Source organism: Triturus cristatus, chromosome 3_1 (assembly GCF_964204655.1).
Source record: "Triturus cristatus chromosome 3_1, aTriCri1.1, whole genome shotgun sequence".
Lineage (NCBI taxonomy): Eukaryota > Metazoa > Chordata > Amphibia > Caudata > Salamandridae > Triturus > Triturus cristatus.
The window spans coordinates 57,600,364-57,626,224 of record NC_140583.1 but is presented as its reverse complement, the minus strand read 5'-3'; the positions used below and the strand labels follow the sequence as shown (position 1 = coordinate 57,626,224).

The 25,861-nt window shown below is 45.3% G+C and overlaps 1 protein-coding gene across 5 annotated transcripts in view; it reads right to left on the bottom strand.

Annotated features, from left to right (window-relative positions):
• TP53I11 (tumor protein p53 inducible protein 11) overlaps window positions 1–25,861 on the bottom strand; it is a 442,907-nt gene that overhangs the window by 375,165 nt on the left and 41,881 nt on the right. The window lies entirely within an intron of this gene.

Here is a 25,861-nt window from a genome sequence, read left to right as displayed (position 1 = left end):
TGAGCTTTGGTGGTCTGCTAAAGCCGTCATTAGAGGACTAAAAACTATTACCAAGTTATTGCACTTCGAAAAGAGCTCTTAGGGTCATTTTATTAGAAAATAGAAGACATTTTTTAATAAACCTGTTATTAGCTGCCTAGGACGTGTCAAGTCCAGTCAGGGGTTTCTGCAGTACATCACGTGCATGGACTTGTGCACCCTAACATCATTCCTGAGTAGCGCACCTGCCTACTGCTCAGCCTTTGGGCGCTGTTCCAACGAGAGCGATGATTGGCTGCTGACAAGGCGGTGACGTACTGCTGTGCGCTTGTGGGCACGGTGCGTCCAAGAGAACTGGTTCTGAGTGGTTGGAATATGATGCGCTCTTGCACAATGTCAATATTGCAAAACCACATGTTTACATGAAAGGTTGGGTGTATAATTTGGGAACATTACAGGTATGTTGATTTATTGTGTTATCATAGTACTATAACAGAAGCTGTCAGGTCACAAATTGCAGTTAACCAATCCCCTCTACAATTTTGCAATTACATGGCTATAGGGCGCAATTACCTAAGAACACCACAATGTATTCTATTGCATCACAAGAGACCCCAGATTTTATTTAATCAAAAGGAACTGGTGTTCCTGGGGAAAGAGCCTGTAATGTCCCTGTGAAGCTTACATCAAACCCTCCCAAGCGCTACGGCCGTCAAAGAAACGGATTCCGAGTGCCTGGAAGCCTCACTCCAGCGCTAAAACTGAAGACTGCATTTTAGAACTGCTCTGCTTGCAGGATTTTAAAAAATTGTTTTGAAGACTGAATCTTTCCAATATGGAGGAGTTACCAATGCTACGGATAACACCGACTCCGCCGAGTTGAGAACTTTCTTCTTTTTCATTACTCTTAATTTAAAAATGTCCTTTCACTACTAATTATTCACTATATTTAAGTTACGAGTAAAACATGACCTTTTTTTTTTTTTTAAATACAACGACATCGACAACGTGGTCTCAAACTATATTCGGCTATTATAAAAAAATACTTGTTTTTGATAAAATATTAAAATAAAAAATGGCGAGTTCAAGAATAAATAGTAAACGGTCCAACTAGAGCGAACATGAAAGCAAGGGGAGGTGATCGCATCTTTGTGTTCCAGACATTAAAGCTTTTCTTTCCTGGCTCCTCGGCTCACTCTTATCTGGGGTTGGTTTGAAATCCACACGTCACGGGGCCAAATCGGACTCAAAGGCTTTAACTGTGCACTTTCCACTCAATGCCCAGGTTGGCGGCATCCCTCGTCTGTCAGTTCTACACAGATAGTTGCTCCACTTTAGACTGAGAGAAGCAGGTATCGGAGTGCTTGTTACCTCGGGGTATATGTGTAACTAGGCCCAGCACTCATTACCCTGGGAGCAGAACGGTAACACATTAACGGTGCCCTTCAGAGGTCACAGCGGGCAGGACCCTTCCAGCCTTTAAGGTTCCCAACTAAAGCTGTACCTTATTGTTGCAAAGTCATCCTGTGCCCTGGGCACCCCCCAACTGTTTGCTGAATGGTACTGGTGGTAACTGACTCTGACTGACCCTGAGCTCTGCCTAACCAGCCCCAGGGCCCGTGTTATGATGAAAGAGACACATTTAGATTACAGTGAAAACACTTACATACACTAGGGTACACTATGTTATGGAGTACCCCTGTGATTGGTGACCTACCCTAGCAGACCCCATTAAATAATAGGGCAGGGGGATTGACACTACCTAGAAGTCCCTAATCCACAATAGGGAATGGCAATTTAAAGGCCAGCAGCTCTTTTTGCACTTGCACGCGTGCACTGCTGAAGCCGGAGGTCAGTTTAAAAGCAGCCTGGGTGGCTGGACTGCTTTAAAAAAGTAAATTGTGCCCAAACTCGACTTTGGTGTTTGGGCACTTAAAAGCAACAACCTACAATGTTTTGGCATATTAGGAACCCTCAGGGTCTCCCCTCGGTGTCCCAGGGGTGGTGGGTCAGGTATGTACAAGGTAGACCCTTATAAAATGAGTTTTATATGCCCTGGGTTAAGTGAGATTGCACAGTTCACTCCCCACATTGTGATAAAGTGCTGCCTAGTATTCGACTTTGATGCTAGGAGCACTGTGGAGGGAGGATCTGCAATATTGCTACAGATTCAGAGCCCCTTAAGTCTCCCCTTGTTGCTCCGTGGGGTGGGGGTCCTGTAGATATAAGCAAAGTACTTATAAATAGGTTTCTATAAGCCCTAGTGCTGGAAAAATGAAGCAAGTCATTTGTCCCATTGCAAATCCTATGCCACATAGGTTAACATGGCAAGAAGTTATTAACTAATAACTCCTGATAGGAGAATGATAGAACTTCCATTCAAAGACTTCCCATAATGGTAGTGATAAATCCAACAATATCATATTATTGAATTTCTCCTAAAATATACAGTCACAAAGTTAAGACTTTCTTGTTTGTAAGTCCAGATTCAGCCTTCCAGGGGTCTGTCCTGATTGGTCAGAGTTAAGTGGATTAGGCAGGCTGCTTTGAAGAGGTGATAAAGAGCCCCTGGGGTTAACCAGCTCTGCAGGGGGTGCTGCTACACAGGAATGCCAGAGCAGGGGGGGGGGGGGGAGGGTGGAGTCGTAAACCGTGGTCTTCAAAGTAAAGGGGACGGCCTCAGTGTCATTTACAACTCTACTCTCTTGACCCAAAGTCAGAGCTAGGATTAAGGAAAGAACGAGCAGATACAAGGCTATGAAAAGTAGCCATCGCAGGGGTGTGTTTAGCCAGCTCTTCCCTCCCTGCTGGAACATCAGACATTATGAATCTGGAAGATTTGGGGCATTCTGGGACAAAATAATGCCACACTCTACAGGATGTGGTCATATCCTTGGGAATTTGCCCTGCTCCAATTGGTCAGAAGCGACCTCCTGCTTGACCCAGAGACCTTGGAATAAGTATCTGAGAGGGGCAGAGTCTCTCAGATCTGCTGCTTGAAACTTAAGAAAGCAAGACGTTGCCATGCTGGGAAGTTGGGGTGCAAATTCTAAGGCCTGTCCTCTGAAGACTGCACCAGCTGAAACTACAGCCCTGTGGATTACCTTGCTGTAAAAGAACTAAAGAGTGGACTCCCTGCAAGCTACAGGTTAACACAGCTCACCTGGACCATCACCATCAAGGATCCTCAACCTGAAGAACACAAGTGGATTGTGGGAACTGAAGACCTCAACTTTCAATGACCATCTTGGAGCTTACAGACCCTTGGAGTGAGTTTGAGACACTTTGGGACCCTTTGAGGGAACTTCAGGAAGAAGTTCCAGAAGTTTGGAGAACTTTGGAGCAACTTTGGAAAAAAAGCTCCATAGGGGGACCGACTCAACCTGGCCAGCCAAGCCGCCTGCCTGCAACCGCAAACCGGCCAAGCCATCCAGGTTCATCCGCTGAATGCTCCATAGGTCCGACTTTCAGATTTGACCGGAAGTAGAAGAAATCCGAGGCCGGCGAACCCTCACCGAATCTGGCCTGGTGAAGAGCATCGAGGGATCCCACAAGAAAAAGCTCCAGAAAAGCTTCTAAGTCCAAAAGTAAAAATGTAGACCGGGACCTACCCTACCTGTTTTTAAATGCTTTACATACCAGTCTTTGAAGTTAAGCCTGCCGGCTCGCAGCCAAGCTACCAAGGGTTGAGTATGGGAATCATTTTGTAAGACCTATTCGGAGCCCTATGCTGTGTTAGTGGCCTTCTAGCCAGTGGCAGACCTACATTCGCCCCTACCAATAACCCACTTTCCAACACTTATGACACAACTCAAAATTAGAGTGTTCTTTGATCTGATCTGCGTCTGAGCTTAAGATGCAGGTAAACGCCCCCTCTCCCGCGCAGGGGGCTCTTCCAGGGAATAAGCCTTATATTTAACTATTTTGTCCATGACACACAGACATAGGGACTTCTAGCAGGAAATGAGCTAAGTGTACCGCTGTCCCTTTTCCCAGGAAGGAGACACAGATGACCGATAGACATCTCTCTTTTGATGCAAGTATTCTGGTGACCCCAAAGGAGACCCCCTACCTTCAACGTGACTGTTAGAAGTGCCCTGCGAATCCTTTGTGACAACAAGAGAGTCATTCTGGGCCGAGAGGGAGTGTGCCAGGGCAACTCCCTCCTCTGCAGCCGCCCATCACTCCCACATCAAGGTCTGCCTGGCTCTTGGTGTGATGTTCATCCCACCGGTTCTCAACAAGGATTGCAGTAACAGTAGGTCTGGCCTATACATGAAAGTACTTCATCAGCTATTGATAGGTTTAGGTAATCAATAAATCATATATCCACCCTGTCACCTATCCTTGCACTCATGCATCCATTGATCCATCCGCTGATAAATTCTTAAATCATCACTTCAGAACCCCAATAAAACACACACCAGCTCAACAATATAGGGAGTGGGCCGAACTTGCAGAGTTATATGAAAACTCTGCAGGATTCCACAGAGTTCTGCAGGCAGATAGAATCAGCACGTCGCACTGATTTTTAGTGCTGGGAGCTTGTTCTGTGCTGCAAAATTAGTGTGAACGGCACCACGCGCAGTGCCAGAGGGCGCTGCTTCTTTGCTGTCGCTCGAGTAGAATTTCTAGTCGGGCAGCAGCTTTCCCACAGCGGATGGTCGCATCTGCCCGCGTTGGGAAAATCTCGCCGTGTGCCATCCTAGCACTCACATCTCATCCTAGGGAACGGCAAAACTCTCCCACGCTTGCCAATTTAATGTTGGTGAACTGCGCGCGAGAAAGAAACTTTGCCACAGGGCGGTTGCCGAAGTTTTGCCAGAACTCAGCGTTACAAGCGTAACGCAGAGCGGGCAAACCTCCATGAACTCCACAGGCGGAGGGGAATTTATTGCCCACCCCTAAATAATATATGCAAGACAAGGTAACAGATTAAAAGTAGCAACAAAAAAACATGCCTCTGTGTAAAGATGCTGGAAATATGCTTCCAATAACAAATAAAATTAAACATTACACTAAGTGACCATCTTGCAATGGTATTGTACACACAGCACAGTTAACTAAAAATATCCAGCATGGCTGCTACTTTTGGAACCTATATGTTGGCCACCTGGAATGGTAAAGCAATAATACACAATCGACAGTAACAATCCATGATAGGCGCCTGGTTTAAAGACATTGGGATGCGGTGCGCTGCAGATTAAACGAGTGGCAAGCGTGTGACCGTGGGGTTGTTGCCCCACTCGATGTTTGCAGCACATCAGGGTTCAAGCCCACGACTTTGCAAATCATGGCTACCAGGTGGGCTAGTTGAATTGGCTGATAGGGACAAATGTAAACTACGAGTCCTCAATGCAAAGGTTGTGTAATAAAATCCCAGAATCATAAGCAGCTTGGAGAGAAGCAACACACAAGCCCCTACTACGAGGCACAAATACCTCCCTTCATCTAACTGTCGCTATTCAAGGTAGTGGGGATAAAGTCCACCAAAATACACTACTTTTAATGTGCACATTTTAAACAGACCAGCCTACAAAAACCCAAAGATCCCCCTTCCAGAGACAAGAAATTAAGCTGAATCACAGCCCAACACACCATCCCTGTCCTGAGGGCCAAGAACATATTCAAAGCATTGTAGAAACTCACAGACTTGTAAACTCTAAGGCATCCAGGAATGCGACAACTTGACGAGGACCTCCTGATGGCCTTCTTGGCCACTGAAACTGTTCCAATTTAATAATGACTGGATTTCTCATTTCTTTCTACTGGTGCCCCACATAACCCTCAGAATTCTCACCCAACTCACCACCTTGAAGACCACTTGGTCAAGGCGAGGACCACACAACAGAATGAAACATGAAAGCACCTAAACTCTTGATACATCCAAGCTCCAGACGGTAGGTACATGCTCAGTTAATTCAAGCGCCGACGTAAATCTTGGATGTGTTCTTACAACATGAACAAGTCTAGCAAAATAGAAGAGGCGCTTTAGAAGAACTCTGTGTCAGGGGGTTACGTCAACGTGTAATGTCACAGCCAGAACATCCACCACCACTATAGTAACGAGTTAAGGATGCATTGGTAAGTACAGATTTGCTATTCTGAGCTTCGCACCTACTTACCTTTGCTGTATATATGATTTGTTGCATATACAAATGTTATTCAAAATAGCAAGACAATGACACAGCATGCTTAGGAAAAAAACGGCAGTAATGGGTTAAACAATTTTTTTTTTTTTTTTTGCACCACCATTTAGTTAACTTCCTAGTCTGCCTTGATCCTACAACGCTGCATTTTTTCGGCAGCTTACATACCAAACAAATCAGTCTACAGACCAACTGTATCAGGGGTTTGCAGAACACATTGTTCGGTGAAGATGTGGTGAAGGTCTTCGAGGCATCTTGTCTCATCTGCATAACTGCAGCCATGCTCCTCCTCCGCATCCTCACCATCCATAGCAGTCTCTCAAAGCTCCCTCACCCTCTCATCAGATCGCGTTTCCCACCCACACCCAGTGTGTGGCCATCTCATTCCAACTTCTCCACATCACTCTCAGAAAGACTTCTGCCAGTTGTCTCAGTTGTGCCAGTGTATCCCTTTCCTCATAACCAGGGCCGCTCCACACCGCTGTGTACTGATGAGGGAATGCCATGGTACTCTTTGGAAAAGGTCTTCTCTTCAAGCTATAGTGAAGCGCACATTTCTTGCCACACGCTGGTAATTACCTTTCAAGATCTCTAATCCCAATGAAGGTCTATAGGACAGGGGCGTAATGTAAATAGTGGGTTGCTGCTCCCATCTCACCTTCTCTTCCAGGTACTTTACCCCTATTCTTTCATATCTGCCCTGGCATTCATGCATGCTGCTTTCACCCTGAAGACTTCCTATGATAATTACATTTACTCCATCAGCTCACCAGTTGGACTGGGGACTACACATTTGCGAAATATTTTGATCTGACTGAGCAGTAATTGCTTCTTTCAAGCGTTGAATTAAACACCATCAAGGTACAGCTCAGAATCGAAGCCTCTGCTAAGTACTTCCTTATTCCATTTACAAATGTCACCTTCACCCCTGCTACATAAACACGCCTGTTTTAGGCAGCAGAGTGGATATCAAAGCCATCTTCAGTTGCTCTCCACCTAACCACCTGCATCACTCAAACACAACAGATCTCCTTCACAGAACACTGAACATTAGCGGACAATATATATACACAACCTCAATACCCATATACGGCCCACAGGAGCTCTCTCCAAGACGCCTTTTATAATGCTCGAAAAGTTAAGGGCTCGATTTTAGAGGGATTTGTCAACAGCGGAGTTTGAAATTATCCAACTGTTATCTGCACTTAAGCGTTTGGTAAATTGAGATGCCACAAAACCTGACAGGCTTTCCAATCGTGGGGTGGTCTGGGCGTCATCGGCGTTGATGTAACATATGAGTTTATAGACGTTTATGCAAGGCACGCGCTGTATAAGAAAGCGGCAAGCGTACGCCTTGGCGGGACCCACCGGTTGTAAAACTGGTGCCAACAGGTTTGGAGTTGAGGCCGAATTTGCGTCCTGTCTGTGAGTTTGTCTGAACCCACTTTAGAGCTGAGCCCTACAGTCCTGTGTCATGTACTCCTTGGAGCAGCAGGCGGTGATGGGTACCAGAGAGCGGAAGTTAGAGTGTTGGCATGCTCTTGGACTCCACGTGTTCTTGAAGTCCTCCCAGATCCAATTTAATGCAGATGTTTTCACTTTAACAGCGTCTTTGCTCCTAGAAGCGGTTGTTATTGATGGGGAAAGTCTGAGACCTGACGGAGAGGTGCTTTTTCTATCAGTTTACCCAGAAGGGACCCGTTCGATAAAGGTTCCTCATTGTTTGGGTTATCTGGTCCTATTCCTTGCTTCTCGAGACCTGCCTTCATGTAGCACACAGTGAATCTGTTTGTTGCTCTGGCCGGTTTAGACTCAGAGGCAGCTCTGGGAAGGTTTTGGGTATGTTGGGGAGCACAGGTCAGGGGTGACCCAGTTGTGCTGACCGTCTAGCCCGCTCTTCAGCATTATGGACTAGCTCTTAGCCCCAGCTGGTGGCATCTGCAAGAGGCTAGCCTGAGTGGCCCTTCCTAGCGTTTTTAAAGGTAGCCTTGTAGATTCTGGAGGGTTTTAGTACCTAGTTCTCATCTTCTAGGTTGTGTGCGCACGCGCACAGTTTGTAGCGAGTCGTCCCAAGGATACATCCTCTTCCCCTCTTCCTCACACCCGTCTCCTCTTTCCTATTTAGCAGTCTTCCTTCAGGCGCCCTCACAAACAGCCAAGGCCCAGGGCTGCGAACTTTACACATAGTGAATCCAGCAGCTTTCACTTGAAAGAACCAGGCCTCAGTGTACCCCAGGCTGCCCACCCATACCCTCCGCCTGCCCTGTGACACAGCAGCATAGCAGGAACCACCAAGGGCCGTCTCCAAGACGCTACAAACCACTGTACCTGAACACAGAAATAGACCGGGCGTGAAGGTGCCTGTGGCCCACAGGCAGCCATCACTTCCCATTTGAGGGAGCATGCCTTGCTTCTTCATTGCAAGGACATCTTTTTGATACATTAATACATCAGGGCCGCAGCCCCTGCTCCTTTTGGCAGTCTCTGAGAGAGGCCTGGAATTGAATAGGCATATCGAATAAAAACCCCATTCAACTTTATTACAAGTAAGGCTCCCTGTTTTCCGTTTTTACTGATTTTTACAGATAATACAGACCGAAAATCATTTATTTTCCTGGTTGCATTTATTTTTAAATGTGAATGAAAACGGAAATTGGGTTGTGTTAGAGTGATTCTAAATGCTGTCAATCATGACTGCCAGGCCAATAGCTGTGCAGATTGACAGGCAAGGGGATTACAACAATATAGGGATTTAAGTAAAGAGTTTTAAACAACAGTAGATGTGCAGAATCTGGATATTAAAAAGTATAGATTTTCTTGCAAGTGCATATTTTACCACCCGAGTGTGTATATGCCATTAAAACCTGCCAGGCGTTCAGGTTGAGTGCGCATTGACTGGTTAAATAAATGCAGAAATGTACACATTTCAGCTTCATCTTTTCACTAAACCTAAAATAAATATGGATAAATACAGGTAAAGTTAGCAAAAAATAAATATGGATAAATACAGGTAAAGTTAGCAACAAAAAAAATATGGATAAATACAGGCAAAGTTAGCAAAAAATAAATATGGATACATACAGGCAAAGTTAGCAAAAAATAAATAAGGATAAATACAGGTAAAGTTAGCAAAAAACTAACTACGATTAAATACAGGTAAAGTAAGCAAAAAATAGATCTGGATACATACAGACAGAAATGACAAAGATATAAAATGCCATACATCCGGGACCCCAAATCACAAGGCGCCAACATTCTCTTGCGTATTGCGTGCACCAGCATCATTTTATATTTATTTTCATTGTGGTTATTCAATGAGAGAATACTCTGAAACCACCTACCCTGCTCCCTCGCGCACATTCCTTGCAGAGTTTGGAAAGCGCCAAGACACTGGACTCTAGTCTAGAGAGATTAGCTTGATACTTTATTATAAGCAACTCAATAATCGTATTATTAAGGATATTATTCTGGTTTTATGGTCAATAGTGTTTTTCATTATTGCTATTCACAATCATGAATCTGAAGCCCATCTCCTGGGCAATGTGTGAAGCTCACCCTGGTGGTGCACGCGTGTGCCATGTGAAGCGCCTCTCCCAGAACGTGTTACACAATCAGGCAACACTGTCCGTTTGCAGCTCGAGCTCCCTTACAGATTGTGGCTACATGGTCTGAGTGCCTTAGGATCTGGTGCCTGCCGCCCTTGCTTTCCAAATTCTAAAAAAGAAAAACTACAAGAACCAGAATGCAAAGTGGTTTGGCCAAACAAGGCTGCCCGGCTGAGCATCTGATGCATATTTGACTTGGGGAACTCATTCTCTCCCGTTTATGTTTATTTTTTTATTGTACTTTTACAGTTGCAACAAACAGAAATATGCCTGGAATCAACGGAAAAAATTACTGAATAAGGGATATATGTGAATAAACTATTTAAGAAATCCCATTCTTAAAAAAGGTACTTACAACCCAAGCTTGAATTACTAAATTCGTTCTATACCTACCTACTTAGGTCTTATGATTTTTTTAAAAATATGAAATAATATTAATCAATATTAGTCATGACTAATTGGAGCTAGCCTTTTTATGTGTGGCTTGACAGTGCAGCTGTCTGCAGGATCTATTGCTACAAATCTTTTAGAAATGCAGAGTGGGCGTGGCTCCACCCAAAGGGGTATTTTTCGCTCTCCTGCCATCGGTGCATTATTTCACTCCCTATGGAATGCTTACATTGCAATGCAGGAGGCACTATTGACATTTCAAAAGAACACTGAATTATCACTTTACATTCTCTAGCTCATAGATGAATTATATAAAGGCACTCTTTTGTAAAGCTTTTTAACTGAAGCCGGCTTTTAAGAGAATATTTTACACAAAGCTTAAAATTCAAGCAAAAAACGTATTGGCTTTGCCCATGCTGGTTTTTAAAGGTTTCATCCTGGATTCACACAGCACTGCCTCTTCCTTTCGATGTGTAATGCAGGGGATATTATGAATAGATCCAGGGGCAGGATCCACACCGGGTTTTCTGGATACCCCCCCCCCTACTACTTAAATGTGGGTCATTGAGACAAATAGTAGGTGCATTTGTCACATGTGTGCACTGTGAAAAGCAGGAATGTCCTTCCTGGACCCACACTGGGCACCCCTGAATTCAAAAAAGGGAAATTATGGGCTCTCAAATAATAAAAAAACAAAAACTTTTTAAAACAAATGTAGGCTCTTCCCCCAACTACTTAGCAAAACCCTTTTAGGGACAACCCGTAATGTTTTTGTGGTAACCCAGAGATGTTTATGGGCATGGGCAGAGTGGGCCCTGGCCAAGGGACCCAGGCTTTCAGGGCCTCCCCCCCGCACCCCCCCCCAACAGAGCCAACTCTGTCCTGCAGAGAGTCTTTGCCCTGGGGACCATCAATAATTCTAAAACAGATTGCTTTAAATACCGTTTTCCGTTAATTTATTTTTAATGTGGGTGATGTGTTAGAGTCGAATACAGACTTTTTACAGAAATTTGCTGTGTTTATGTTTCATGGAACATCCATTAAAAAAAATTCTTTCTGACCACAATAGGAGGTCACATATGAGAAATGGGAGGGGGTCATAAAGATTATTTGCAGTAGGATTACAGAGCTGCTGCTCTGGTGCAATATTTAAAACACGTCACTATCCCTGAATATTAGATGTAAACACAGTCCTGACCAAAGAGGGCGCGAAAGAGCGGAAACTGTTCCGAACAGGGGCCTCCAGCATACTTTGGCCCAGGGCCCCCAGAATCCTTAAGATGTCCACGTGGTACTTCTGCACTTTAGATGTCAGTGTCTGCCTGACAAGTTCACGTTTAGAGCGACTTTAACTTTAAATCTTGACTTTTTCAGAGCGTTTTCCTTTAGTGGATGGATCTCAAAGTGCAGGTTTGATATCACGGAAACGGTTCTAAATCAACTACTTAAAATTCAAGGACCAATCATAGCCCGTTGATGTTCTCGGAAAGTACGTCCGCGAGTGCAAATATTCAAGGAGTATTTATGTGCATTAATCAATAAATCGACCGCATTAGTGCCCTGCAGTCCGGTGTGTGAGGGGTCCTAGCGCCCAGCTCCATCTCGGCATCACGACATGCCTGGCCTTCCGTAGAGTCATTTATAAGTAGGGCTCCCAGTTTTATGTTTTTTTTTTTTTAACATTTCCGTCTGTATTTATCCATATTTATTTTTTGGTAATTTTTTCTCTATTCATCCATATTTACTTTGGGTTTTGTGGAAATATGAAGCTGGAATTAGTATATTTCCACATTTATTTAACTGGTAAAAATGCACTCATATTTGAAAGCCTACTAGGTTTCAATGCTGTAAATACCCGTAGACGTTAAATCAATGCACTTATAAAAAAAAATATGCCAATTTCAGTATCAACCTTGTGCACATCTACTGCTGTTAAAGCCTCTTCACTAAAAGTCCCTTTTTTTGCCCCCTTACCTATCAATCCACACCGCTCTTGGCCTGAGAGTCATGGCAGACAGTTTTTAGAATCACTCAAAAGCACCCAATTTCCCTTTTTATCCACATTTAAAAATAAACACAGACAAGAAAATAAATGTTTTCTGTCAGTATTTATCTGTAAAAATCAGTGAAAATGGAAAACAGGGAGCCTTATTTTTAAGACCTCGTGCAGCACATGTTTCCTTCAAGCGGGCAAGCAGAGGCCCTTCTTAAAGTTGCAGGACTTGCAGATGGCGGCGAAGATTGTCTGTTTCCCATCGCAGATGAAAAAACAAGCTTTGGCATAGCCAATAGGTCTCGCCTTTGGGACCTTATAAGTGCTTATCCAGAGCTATATTCTTTGCCAATGTCTTTAAGCTGTCTTGTAGAGCAGCATGCTGAAAAGTTATAATTTAAAAACTTTAAAAATGGTTCTAACCCCGCTCCCACACACCAATGCTAGCTATAAATGTTACATTGGTGTGCTTTGTTTATTTAAACCTTTTAAAGTTTTCCAGCTAAGGAAGGTATTGAGAGACTATGGACAACCCCTCTGATCTTTATGGGCCACCCTTGCTTCTTCACGGCCCTGCAAGATCCCAAATCTTGGAGCCAGGCCTGCATGGGAGACTTGTATCGCTGTCCGTTTAGGCTGTTCCCAAGCAGTGTGCCTGCTGGTGAACAGTAGCAGGGCAGCCCTCCCTCGCGTGCACCCGATACATGCAGAAGAGACAACTGGGCAAGCAAACCTACCTTGGATGCCCTCCTGCTGCATTTTGCCCCCAGAATAGATCAGAAGTGCATTTTTCCTTTTCTATAATTGTTTTACAGTATTTTTTAGCAAAAGATAAGTGGAACATTAAGATATTAATCGACTGCTAATGTTTCAGTCATTTGACCGATTTCCTCTGTGTACTTATGTTCTCCTCCAAAGTTTTTATTCTATATTATTATTTCACACCTGCTAAATTGACTTAAAAGTTCAGTACGGTTTTAAAATCTAAGTCCCAGGAACCTCCCCCCGCACATTAAAAACCTATCCCAGGCCCCAACTCCTTCCTGCCTGCCAGCCCTCCTCCAGCCTTCCTTTTTCACCTCCACCAGAGAGGATCGAAACCTGCGGTGTGGAAGTCATTTCAGCAAACGAGAACCTCAGGAGTCCTCCATCGACGTTATCCTTGCGTCATGCATGGAGTTTGGCTCTGGGGCTGCATTCATTTGCATTTTAATCACAGCTCTGTTGGTGATCGTGGTTATGGGCCGAGAAGAGAGCCATTTGGCTGCTCCGCACAAGTCCCGCCTCCGTCTCTCAGGGGTTGTACCTGGGCCGCTGCTGGTTGCTGGACCGTGATACTCAGCGGCACATTTTCTTTCTTCACTTCTAGGTCGTTCCATTTTAGCCAATGTCAGCTGGCCACCAGACTGTGGCTGTCAATGCCATCAGCACCTTTGTAGCGTCTTACTCAGTGCTTAATTTGAGCGGGTGGTTTCTGGCGCTCGGCACCCCCACTTAATTCTTAGCACCAGTGCTTGGGACAGTCTGCCACATGGTGGCACTGTCTGCCAAATTTGGGTATGAGTGCAACAGCTTTTTATTAAATTTATTATACATTAACACGTGCCACCCAAGCTATTCTTTTAGCTTTGAGGGCCCTGAATAGTATGAACTGCGACACTTGTAATGTGTAGTGTAATGGTTAGTAGCTTTGTTGGTACTGTAATTGGAAGTGCCGGCATGGGCAATGGAGGGTGCAGGCTGCTGTGTCCTCCAGACGAGGGCCCTGGCACTTATTGTTTTACAAATTAACCACTGGCCTTACTAGATTATAGACTATAGAACCACTGGCCAAACCATATATTACCCAACGGCTTCTGCCATCATCCTCGGAAAATCTCCTGGCACCCCCGCCTTCCACCTCTCATCTACAAGAGGAAAGTCATTGGCAGTCCTGGGAACAAAAGCATGGAATACCTTGCCCAACCATTGGAGACTGGCGCAGTCTATACCCTTATTCAAGAAACTCCTAAAAACCTGGATCCTTGCGGCCCCAGACCAGGTAGTGCCATTACTTATCTGACCTTTCTACCGGATGGTGCTTACTAATTCCTCACCACAGCCCCTGCTCAGTTTTCCGATAGCACCAAGATGCTCCCTGGAGTGAACGTTGCGCTCTATAAATATCATCATTCATTCTATATAGAATTAGGGAAGATTTGTATTTAATGATAGGTTTTTTTTTGCTATACCCACTAAAAGAACAAGCAGTGTAGCGTCTGCAATATTTTAAAACTCTACATTTTGATAGGATCTAGTTTTACTTTTTACTGAGTAATAACCGCGCATCCTTGTGTTTTTCAGGCAGTTCTCGCGCAGCCTGCATTTTTGTAATAATTAACGTTTGACGATCTCATACATTTATTTAAATTTTCGTTAGGTAGAGTGGATCAAGGAGATGATGGTGGGAATTGTGAAAGTCAGATTAGAGACACTGGGAGCTAAATGTGCCATGCTTTGGGACATAAATGCGGCTTGGTGGAATATGTTCGGTTTGGACGGCTCAGTCTGTAGAGTAGGTTTTTCGTAGTAGACAGTTCAAGCAGCGTCCCCTGGAAGGAACGCATGAGGTGTTTGCAGGAGGCTGCGGGGTGATTTCTGACTCGCCTACACCCAGCAAAAGTGTGATGGTGGCTTCTAGGCACATGTGCACCATGCAGTATTGTGAAATGGGACGTATGGCTGCAAGTGACGTACGGACATCACTTTCTTAGCACAGGAAACAAATCACTTAAATAGTAGAGTTGGGAGAGTTGCTAACTGAAAGCAAGCATTGACAAATACAATTGTTGTCGCCTATGCGAGAAATATTGGTTTTGTCAATATGTTTTAGCCATGTTGCACAGCAACGTGGCTGCTGTACAACATGGCTGAAAGTAAGGGGAAACAAGCATTGGAATAGCCAATAGGTCCCGCCTTTGGAACCTTATAAGTGTTTAGCCATGCAACAGTTGCATAACTAAATACTTATAAGGTCCCAAAAGCGAGACCTATTGGCTATGCCAAGCGGCCGTGCGGCCGCTAAAGTGATTGCGGTCAAGCACATGCGCTGTAGCTCTAGGCTGGCCAGGTAGCACTTTTTGGAGCCCTCTCAATAAGTCTCGCCAGACCAGCGCATACGCTGGGTCAGACGAGACCTAAAAACATAATGGCGTGCGCTGTATTTAACGTGTCATAGCGTTTTTATTTTTTACTTTCAGCTGCTGTAGAACATGACTAAAAACTTTGACAAAGCCAAAAGATCTTGCATAGGCAGTGCTTTAAATGGGAAAAAAATAGTGCAGGTACTCATTTAAATGTGGCGAGTGGGCGGGGCTAGGGGCGGGGCTAAAGGCAAAACATACGAAGTGTATTGGTTTATATACTAGTTGCAGTACACACGAGAAATGTCTTTCTATAAACAAATCAGGATAATTCTTTATACAAAATGAAAGTTAAACAGTGATATTTTAACCTTTCCTTATTTTGTAATATTGCTCTCACAAAAAAGCGCACACACAAGCAGGCAAACAGACCCACATAAGCAGACACTCACACAAAAGAATCAGGTAGGATTAAAGCCCTTTTAACCTCCCATGGCTTTTCTCATTGTGCTGTCACTGGGCTGCCTCGATTCCGTGCAACACAGCATGACGGCGAACACTGGGATATCATGCAAATGAGCCCATGCTGAAAAGTTCAGCGGGGGCTCAGCTCAGGGCTTTAAAATTGATTTGGCTGAACAAAGAGACAGGCTATCACCACTAGAGGCCATTGCGCCTACCCTCCATGAGTACCGGTACTCTCCACGGCCGCAGAGAAGTGCCGGTACTCAGGGTGATAAAATTAAGAAGTGCCGGTACTCAGTACCGGTGAGTAAAGGCCCATTTAAAGCACTGTTATAGGCAAGACTTATTGGCTTTGCCAATGCTTGTTGATTATACTTTAACATGTGACTTACTCTGCTTAGCATTATTGATTTTTCAGAGTTAGAGCGAGAAAATCTAAATTTTTCTAATAGCCTGTCAAGTGAGAAACTTCTCAGCCGCACCGGTCTTCAGAGGGAGCGAGGTCCGAACACGAGAGGAAATATGCGGGTTGGTTTCTGTCCACATCTGCCAATATAGATAGAGCTGGAAAGAAGATAGAGGCCGGTCAGCGGGATCCCCGAGGCTCAGCTGCAAAGCCGGGCTTCTCTCGGGATGAGCCTCCCTCTCAGCCGCCCGTGCCTGCAATGCCCAGCAGTGCGCGGCCTGGGGCTGCAGGGGTATTGCTTCCAGGGTCAGAAAATCCTGTCAGCTTCGTCAACTCAGGGAGACGCGAGCCCGGAGGGCTGGGGCAGACAGCCTTGTGAACTGCGGCAATTAAGAGCAGAAGAGATGTAACCAAAGAGAAGCTGTATCGGAGGCTGGTTAAAGCTACATGCAGTCTCGCGGGGCTGCTCGATCTCAACTTGACATCATATTTCCGAGAGTTGCAATCTCCGTTTGCTTCATGAGTACATTACGTATGTGTGAAACTGTCTTGGCCACGTACAGCCGCTGTGCGAAAGTAAAACATAAAAAACAAGCATTTGCAATGCAATAGGTGTCGCATTTACGCGACTTTAAGCTATTGGCATTGTAAATGACTATCAGCCTCATGCATCAAGCCAAAATCCAGTCGGTAAAATACAGATTCGCTAATAGCTCCCGGTATTGAGTTAAAAATACCCAATCCCAATGCATCAACCCAAAAGCAAAAATCGCTATTTAAGGAATCCTTAAATAGCGATTCCTTAAATTGCGATTGCATTTAAGGAATCCCAAATTGAGATTCCTTAATTTAAGGAATCTCAATTTGGGATTCCTTAAATGCAATGCATGAAAGTTAAAAAATTAGCGAATTCGCTAATAGGGGGAGCAAATTACCATGAAGATGAACTGCATGGTAATTTGCTAAAAGTTTGAAAAATGCACTTTTGTGCATTTTTCAAAGTTTCATGTTGCGCACACACATGCCCTTAGAGCATGTGTGTGTACAACATATGTGCACATATCAATTTCAGGGGTGCAATAGGGTGTCATTTTGACACCCTTGCACCCTTGAAATTGCATGAGCAATTTGCGAGAACCTACTGGTACTCGCTATTTGCTCATGCAATCTCCAATTCATTCCTATGGGCCTGGAGGCCCATAGGAATGATTGGGATGGCATTCCTTAATTGCTACTCGCAATTTGCTAGAAGCAATTAAGGAAAGTTAAGGAATCGCTATTTGAATAGCGATTCCTACATGCATAGCCTTTTGCTATTCCTTATTAGCGAATCCTTATTTTTCACTAATGAGGAATCGCAAATGCCAATGTTGATGCATATGCCCCAATGCCCTTTATTTATGTTTTAAAAACCATAACATAAACGGCATTGTCATTTACAAAGCCAACAGCTGAAACTCGCGTAAATGTGAGACCTATTGCATTGTAAAACAAACATTTGTGTACTAGAATAATACTTTATGAGAACTGACTGATGAATCTTCATATACTGTGAAGCTAAAGTCCGTCCTCTGTGAGATGTCCAGTCATGCCCTGCGGTTGTGGCCAAGTATACTGGCCCCTGGGGGAGAATGGCTGGAATAGATTTACTGCACCTTTGTCCTTGCTCCCAATTTATTTTCTTTTAAATGAATGTACATGTTGACTGTCAGACCCTGATTTTAATCAGTCTGCCCCGCGAGAATCCACAGCCTTTTCTCTGCCACAGGGAGCCCCAGTTTATGGTTTTTCATATTGTTCTAGCACTGGTTGTCCTGACCCCTCTCTTCCCATGAGGCGCTGCGGCTCTTGTCACTTTGTATTGATGAACTTAGGAAAGAATATTACAGTAGAGATTTGGAAATGTTCTAGAAGCGCAATGCTGGTCATCAGATGGAAAGGATAACGTCTTCCACTCCAAAGTACTGGTTGACATCATCACTCTGTCACTGGGGTGGCGCGCGCGTTTGCCTCGTGAACTACCCCTCCCATCTTTTTTTTTTATAAAGGTTTAGCCACCCAAGTCTATAGAGAAACAAGTTAGGAATTCTGGGTGTAGGTACTTATTGATAAATTACACACGTGTGGCACATAATACTGAACATTTTCCTTACTGGTGAAGGGTTCACTGCGTGCACAGGTATACTGCGTGAGATTTACAATAACATAAATACACAACAGCTTTATGTTATTAGTAGGCCTGGGCGGAAAATTCCGTTCCGCTCGCGGAATTTGCGGAATTTCGGTAATTTCCCGTTCCGCGGAGAACGCGAAATTGCCCAAAATCCTGCTTTCCGCGACTTCGCGAAATTTTTTCTTGTTCATGTTCTCAAAATGCGTGTTCGCGAGATATTTCTCCCCGAGCACGCAAACAGCAACTGTGAACAGGAAAAAAGCATCGCGAACAAGCAATTCTGCGTGTTCGCGGAATTTCTGCATGTTCTCGGAGATTTATTACCGTTTAGCGGAGATTTGCGTAACGCGATTACGCAAATTCTGCCCACCCAGTCGAACAGTGAATTTCTACCTTTTATGCCACCTTATAGCACTACATGCATCAAATATTTAGCTCAGCTGAAACAATCTCTGTGGCAATAGCACATACAAAAAATAGAGCATGTAACATGGTAAGCGTTTACTGAACAAATACATTTGTTTTTTCAGTTAGGACTGTAAATTAAATCTTCAGCGGATGTAGCCTGGTGCTAGAATAACTTTATTGCCGATACTTTCTTCTGTGACTCACAAAACTAGAGACGGCCCATGCCCTGTGACATCTGCGGCGGGGAGTTGATAAGAGCCCTGACACCACCCCACCTCCCCCCCGCTCTGCAACTTGTACGAAACAGACCCAAGCATTTGCAATACAATAGGTCTCGCATTTACAAGAGTTTTGGCTATTGGTATTGTAAATGAAATGCCTTTTATTTTTGTTGCTTTGAAATCAGATAAGAGGCATTGTCATTTCCATGCCACAAGCTTAAACTCTCGCAAATGTGAGACCTATTACAAAGTATGGAGGGCAAAATAGTTTGTTAAGCGCAAAATCAAAGGTGCAGAAACGTAATAAAATGTGATTGGTGATACTATGTGTGGGGTGATGGCTAGTTTGAATCAGGGGCTAAAACTAGCCCATCGTTGTGTACACCCATACGCTGTTTTGACCAGCACCATCAGAGAAGGTTAAAGGAGAGTTGAGAGGGCGGGGGGGGTGGCTGGGTATGAAACCAGGGAAGGAGAACGGGGTCCATTTGGTCAGGCAAACAAGATGGTGCGAAAGATAACATTTTGAAATGAGCATTTGAAGCAGCAGAAAAGGGCTGGAGGGTATGTGAGTAAGCTGATCGTTACTAGCCGTGTTGGTGTGTGAATAAACTGGAGGGAGGATGGGCTGGGGCGAGAAGACAAAGTGAGCGTGCAAAGGGCAATCAAAGTTTGTGGCTTAAGGTCCTCCAAATTATATTAAAATGCATAGACAGGCTGCAGTTGTAAATTAAATAGGCAAAGGGGAGTGTGTACGGGGAGTATATATGGACGGTGGAAGCATAGAAGCAGCAGAGGGTGAAGGGGATAAACATACATAGTAGCGGGAAGTGAGAAGGGGAGAAAAGAGTACAGAGGGCTAAAATTATTGTGTGGCTAGTACCAGTATATAATGTAGAGCAGATGGGTTTGGCAGGGCAGGGAGAAAGCAAGCAGGAGGCAAACGGGCAAACGTGTGGTAAGGCGGCCACAAATGAGTTTGTGGTGCAAAAGAAAAGTGCTAAAAGGCATGGGTGTGTGCTGTGAAAAGTGTGCGTAACGAAATAATATATTAAGGGCAGAAATTAAGGTGCAGTACTTTGTGAGCAAATCGGGGATATGGTACTTTGGAGGGTAGTGGCCTGTTTGGGAAAAATTGTGTAGCTGGGGCTATATTGTACATGCTTGCTTATACAGGGACAGAGTGTGTGGTATAAACACTATTGTATTGTTGTGGTACAAGCTTTTAAGTTGTAGAGCGTAGGTTTATAGTTATGCGGGCTCTAACCACCAGCAACATCTAATAGAAGGAGGAGAAGCGGGACGGGGGGAGGGAGGTAGAGAGTGAGGGGACGAAGGGAGTCTGTGTATGAACACTACAAATTAACGTGTAAGGTAGGCAAAGCGCTTTATGGCATGTGTGGGGCCTGTGAATAGTATGGAGGGCAAAATCTTTTAATAAGGGCAAAATCAAAGGTGCAGAAGCGGATGAAATGTGGTTAGTGATACTCTTGGGGTAATACTCATTTTTGAGTCAGCGGTTTAAAACTACTACAGCATGTGTTTATACCCATACGACCTTTAGAACAGCAGTAGAAGAAATGTAAACGAGGGACTACACGGGGGGGGGAGATAAGGCGAGTGAAGGCTGAACAGGATTCCATGTGGCAAGATGGTGCGAAAGATGTCTTTGAGGCAGCAGAAAAGGGCTGGAGGGCATGTGTTTAAGCCGACTGTTCATAGCCGCGTCGGCGTGTGACTAGCACCAATTGAGTGGGGGGAGGGGGGGCTGGACCGAGGAAGGAAGTGGGCGCGCAAAGGAAAACAACAAGACAAGCCCGGCGGAGCGTGGCGCGCGCGCTTGGCGGGGGAGCGCATTCCAGGCGGGGGAGCGGACCCTTTGAAGTACGATGCCAAACGGATTGCAGGGCGGCACGATGCGCGTGATTGTGCGCATGCTCGCCATGCAATCCGCTTTTCGGAGCACTTTTAAATGCCCCTTACTATAGTCTCGCCTTGCGATCGCTTACGCGATAGCAAGGCGAGACCTAAAAGTGAGCGGTCTCTATTGCCTCGGCAGCTGCAAAAGTGAAAGCACGCACAGAGTGCTGAATGTAAACAAAGCACTTCGTCCTGCCCGAAGTAGGACAAACTCAATAAAGAAAACAGTGCTTACAACACTAAAGATAACACGTACAGTATAGGAACTGAAGTAAAGGAGCCAGTAGTCATGGGAGGTTACAAATGAGGACACAGCGGTACTAAGGAGGGACTAATAAGTCTATTAAGGAATCAGAAGCCAGCATTTACGAAGGACAAAGACGCAACCCAATGAAAAATATGGGGGGGTTGGGACTTCTCCTCCGTACTCTACCTACAACAGATCGCCAGAGCAGTGCTTGCACGCTGGCTCAGGTTCGACCTAATAACCTAGCGAACAGCTAACTACCTCAAAAGGTGACGTGGAGGTCACTAGCGAAAATACACCTACATCTGTTGTTTTTCGTGAATAGCTACCTTAGCATGAGGGGGGGGAGAAAGAGTATAAATATATATATATAAATTTGTCCATGGCGGGTCAGATAGCACTCCAGTCTACAGGTAGAGATACCACCTTTGCCCGAACAGTCTTGGTTCGAGATCACCTGTATAAACCAGGGGCACGACATACCCAAAGGAAGGGTTTTTTTTTTTTTTTGTTTTTTTTTTTTAAATCAGAGGGTGTTTCATTTCTGTTTCCATCCGAGGGTTGACTGGGAGTCCCATTTGCACACACCGTTTGTGTTGCACACGAAGAACGTTCAATGTGATGTCATATGTTGTAACTAAAACCTCTTGTATGTACATCTAAACAGAATAGATTATGTGACAGGAAATATGTGTCCTGCTCATGCAAGCGCACAATGTCTTTTGTCTTGTAGAAAGTTGTATTGGCTTTCATGTTAAGAACCCAAGCCTCTTCTGTGTCTGTATCTGTATACATACCATACATTGAAATAGGTTTCGGAATCTAAGGGAAAATCTTCCCCATTGGGGCTCACAGCGCATTTTGTCCTGGACAACACTTACAACGGTTCGATTGTGGTTCAGCTGTGTAGAGGAGAGAGAGTGCAGGAAGCGGGTGGATGGAAAGTGCTGGAAAGGAACAAAGGAGCCTGGTCAACAAAAATTACCTCCATCTCCTCTTCTTTGTGCCCGACTTGCTCATCACCTCAGAAACTTCCAGGAGCAATGACACAGGGCTCACCGTAAAACAGGGGTGGGCGATAAATTTCACTCCACTAGCGGAGTTCGCTGAGTTTTAGCCACCCCGTATTGTGCTTGTAATGCAGATTTCTGGCCAAACTCTGCCAGCCGCCGCATGGTGGAGTTTTTTCTCACACAGTAAGTTGGTGAGCAAGATTTGGCATCTTCTATTGTGTTCTTCAGGTGCTAGGAGACCACCCGGCAATATTTTCTAAACGTGGGGGGGGGGAGGTGTCGCGACTGTTCTCAATGAGAAAGCTGCCACTCACGTAGAAAATCTACTTGAGTGTCAAAGAAGCTGCACCCTTTGGTGCTCCATGCGGTGCCATGATCGCTAATTTTTCCCCTCCAGATATCCCCTTGCAGGCAGGTGCAGTCACTCTCTGTACCCACCTTGAAAGGAAACTTGAATCCCTCCTGAAAGTGCAGTTGGGTTGCAGTCAGCGCTTCATCTATAACAGAGCATACTCTCGCCATTTGTCCACGGCGCACCTGTATAAACGTTGCACCATGGTGCAAACAGGGAAAGTGCGCCCTATGTGGAATATGGGCCCAGAAGTCCAGTTTGTCCGTTTCACAGGTTTCCGGTGCCGCATTGAATTAGGTGCTGCTTCGAGTCTAGCCAAGCCCCATTTCTCCGTGTTGTCTTCCTCCATGTGGTTAAACTGGACATAAATTGAGGGGCTTAGTGCTGTGGTTAAAGAGGCAAATGCAAAAAGAACTATTGATGGACAGAATGCAGAACAATGTCATACATTCACCCCAGTACAGAGATCTGGGCCTAAATCCATCGTTATTTTTGCTCTCCATGCCATTCCAGTTTGGACCCAGCCATATGGAAATCAGTCTTGACCCTGTGCCCTATGGGAACAGTCCAGCCCGAACTGCCAGGCCAGGTCCTCCCTGGACTGGAAACAAGCATCCTAGGACCGGTTTCGGGGTTTCACCCCTCTTCAGCCAGGATAGCTTGATTCAATTTCCTTTGGCTTTGCGTGGTTAAAGAGGCAGCATTTGTGCACTTTTTTACAGCGAAATGCAAGCAGAGGACGTGGCAATGAAGTCCTCCATATGTAGAAGGTTCTCCTTTCAACAAGGCACTGGTGCAGGCAATCTGGACCGTGACTATGTGACTATCTGGAGGTAAACCAAATGGGAGCATTTGCTATTTCTGTATGACTGATCAGCAGAGTTAGTTTGGAGCCCCAGGGATGCCGCAGATGACTGAAGCAGTTCTTCCAACCAGACCAAAGGGCCGGTGATGACATGATGCTATGGCGTCACTAAACACTGCAGCCAATTTACCGTAAAGGGCCACAAAGGCCAATTTTTCAGTGAATGAGGAGAGCTCCAAGAGGCCTAATTCATATTAGGTTTAGCTCCAGAGGGCATCTCTGTGAGACGTATTGTTACCAAACCTTTTGAGTTCTGTGGATCCGCACTTAATCATTGCTGGAATCCTGGGACACCAAGGGAAACATTATTGGAATCTGGTGACCCCCTAACGGAATCATTATTGGGATCTGGGGACCCATCACTGAGTCATTATTGGGATCTGGCACCGCCCACTGAGTCATTATTGGCATCCGGCGACACCCCACTGAGTTATTCTTGGAATCTGGGGACCCCCCACTGAGTCATTCTTGGAATCTGGGGACCCCTCAGTTAGTCATTATTAGAATCCGGAGGCTCTTCACTGAGTCATTATTGGAATCTGGAACCCTTCACTGAGTCTTTCTTGGAATCTGGGGACCCCTCACTGAGTCATTATTGGAATCCGGGGAACACCACTGAGTCATCATTGGAATCTGGGGACTCCCACTGAGTCATCTTGGAATACAGGGACCCTTACTGAGTCAAAATTGGAATCCGGGGACCCCACTGAGTCATTATTGGAATAAAGTGGTACAAAAGGGGGTGGTGATGGACGGAGCATCAGAACCAATCAAACACTCACACCCAGTCAACAGATCTGGGTTTGATCCATCACCGTTCTTTAGCCCACTCTGCCACCCCAGTTCAGACATGGCCATATGCAAATCAGTCTGACCCTGTGCCTCATGGGAACAGTTCAGCCCGAACTGCCAAGCCATGCCTTCCCTGGACCGGAAACAAGCTTCCTAGGACCGGTTTCTGGCATTTCAGCCGTCTTCAGCCAGGCTTGCTTGAATCCAGTGACAAAGTGAGCAAGGGACTCACGTCTGAGCATACCCTGCCAACTTATGACGAACAAAGCGGTACAAAAGGGGTGGTGATGGCCTGTTCCCATGAGGCACAGGGTCAGACTGATTTGCATATGGCCATGTCTGAACTGGGGTTGGCAGAGTGGGCTAAAGAACGGTGATGGATCAAACCCGGATCTGTTGACTGGGTGTGAGCGTTTGATTGGTTCTGATGTTCCGTCCATCACCACCCCCTTTTGTGCCGCTTCATTATTGGAATACACAGCCCCCACTCAAAGCAAGATCAATGATCTGAACCACAAAACAATGCACAAAAAATACAGAAGCACACATTCAAACAGATAAATAAAATATTTAATCATTTGTGTAATTCACAAACTATTATTTTTTTTTAATCAAAATTTTAAGGGGAGCGTTGGAGGTTTTCAAAATTCAATTTAGGCTGCCCAACACTCATACTATTGTCTTTTGGGTGCATTTGCTCTGCTCCACAGATCAAAGAATATAAAAATAAGTTTTTGCATCCAATTTCTAATTCCTTTACAGAACATTTAAAATTTCTCCAATTTTATATTTTGCTGCTTTATTTATGTGCACTTTATTAATAGGCTAATAATATTCATTATGTAGGCAGATGCGGACACTTGATTAAGTGTTGCGGACTCCATATGTCCTAGGACCACAGGTTAAAAACCACTGCTTTAGAATATACACAGAGTGGGTTTTTTCTCCACCAAGACAGTATTGCCTTCTCACCTCATGCTACTGGCTGCCTGGTGAATAACTCCGCCTTGCAGTGCTTCTACTGACTGGAAATAGTATTTGTGAAGGCCTGTGTTTTTAAATCAAAGCCAGGCTGATTGGATTTGCCAATGCGGACTGGCTGCAGGGATGAAAATGCTTCCACTGTTCCTGCAGAGAGGCAGCCTGTGACTGCACACATTTCTGTTTAAGCAAGGTTAACTCTACGCAAACACTGACTAACCCAACCGCTTTTGAACTAGGGTTCAAATTAAGCACCGGAAAGTGTATGCTATGCAGTGTTCTGGAGGAGGAAAAAGCCGACATGTCTACCAGATTCCCCACCACCGGCTTCCTAGAAGCAATGGGGCAGGGCGGTCAACTGTGCTAGCTTAGAGGGCCGCCCTCATTGAGGCGTGTGCAAGATATGATGCAAGTGCATCTTTGCCGAACCGTGTAGGCAGGGCCGGACTGGCCATAGCAAGCACCTGGCATTTCTCTGGTGGGCCGCCAGAGTGGAGGCCGGTTTTGGGCCACTGGGGGTGCGTTTTTGTTACTGGGGTCCGGGAATATCGACCCCATGTAACAAAATCAGACGAAAACGGCCCTTGCGAACAGCTCGGCCGAACCCCCACAGCTCCCCCAAGGGGGCCGACCGAGCAGCTTGCCAGGACTGGTTTCGGTTCTCAGTCTGGCCCTGCGTGTAGGGGACCTGAACGGGGCAGGGGCCAGTGCGCTGAGGGGCCAGGCGTTGCAGGGGTGGGGCCCATGCGCTGCAGGGGTGGGGCCCATGCACTGCAGTGG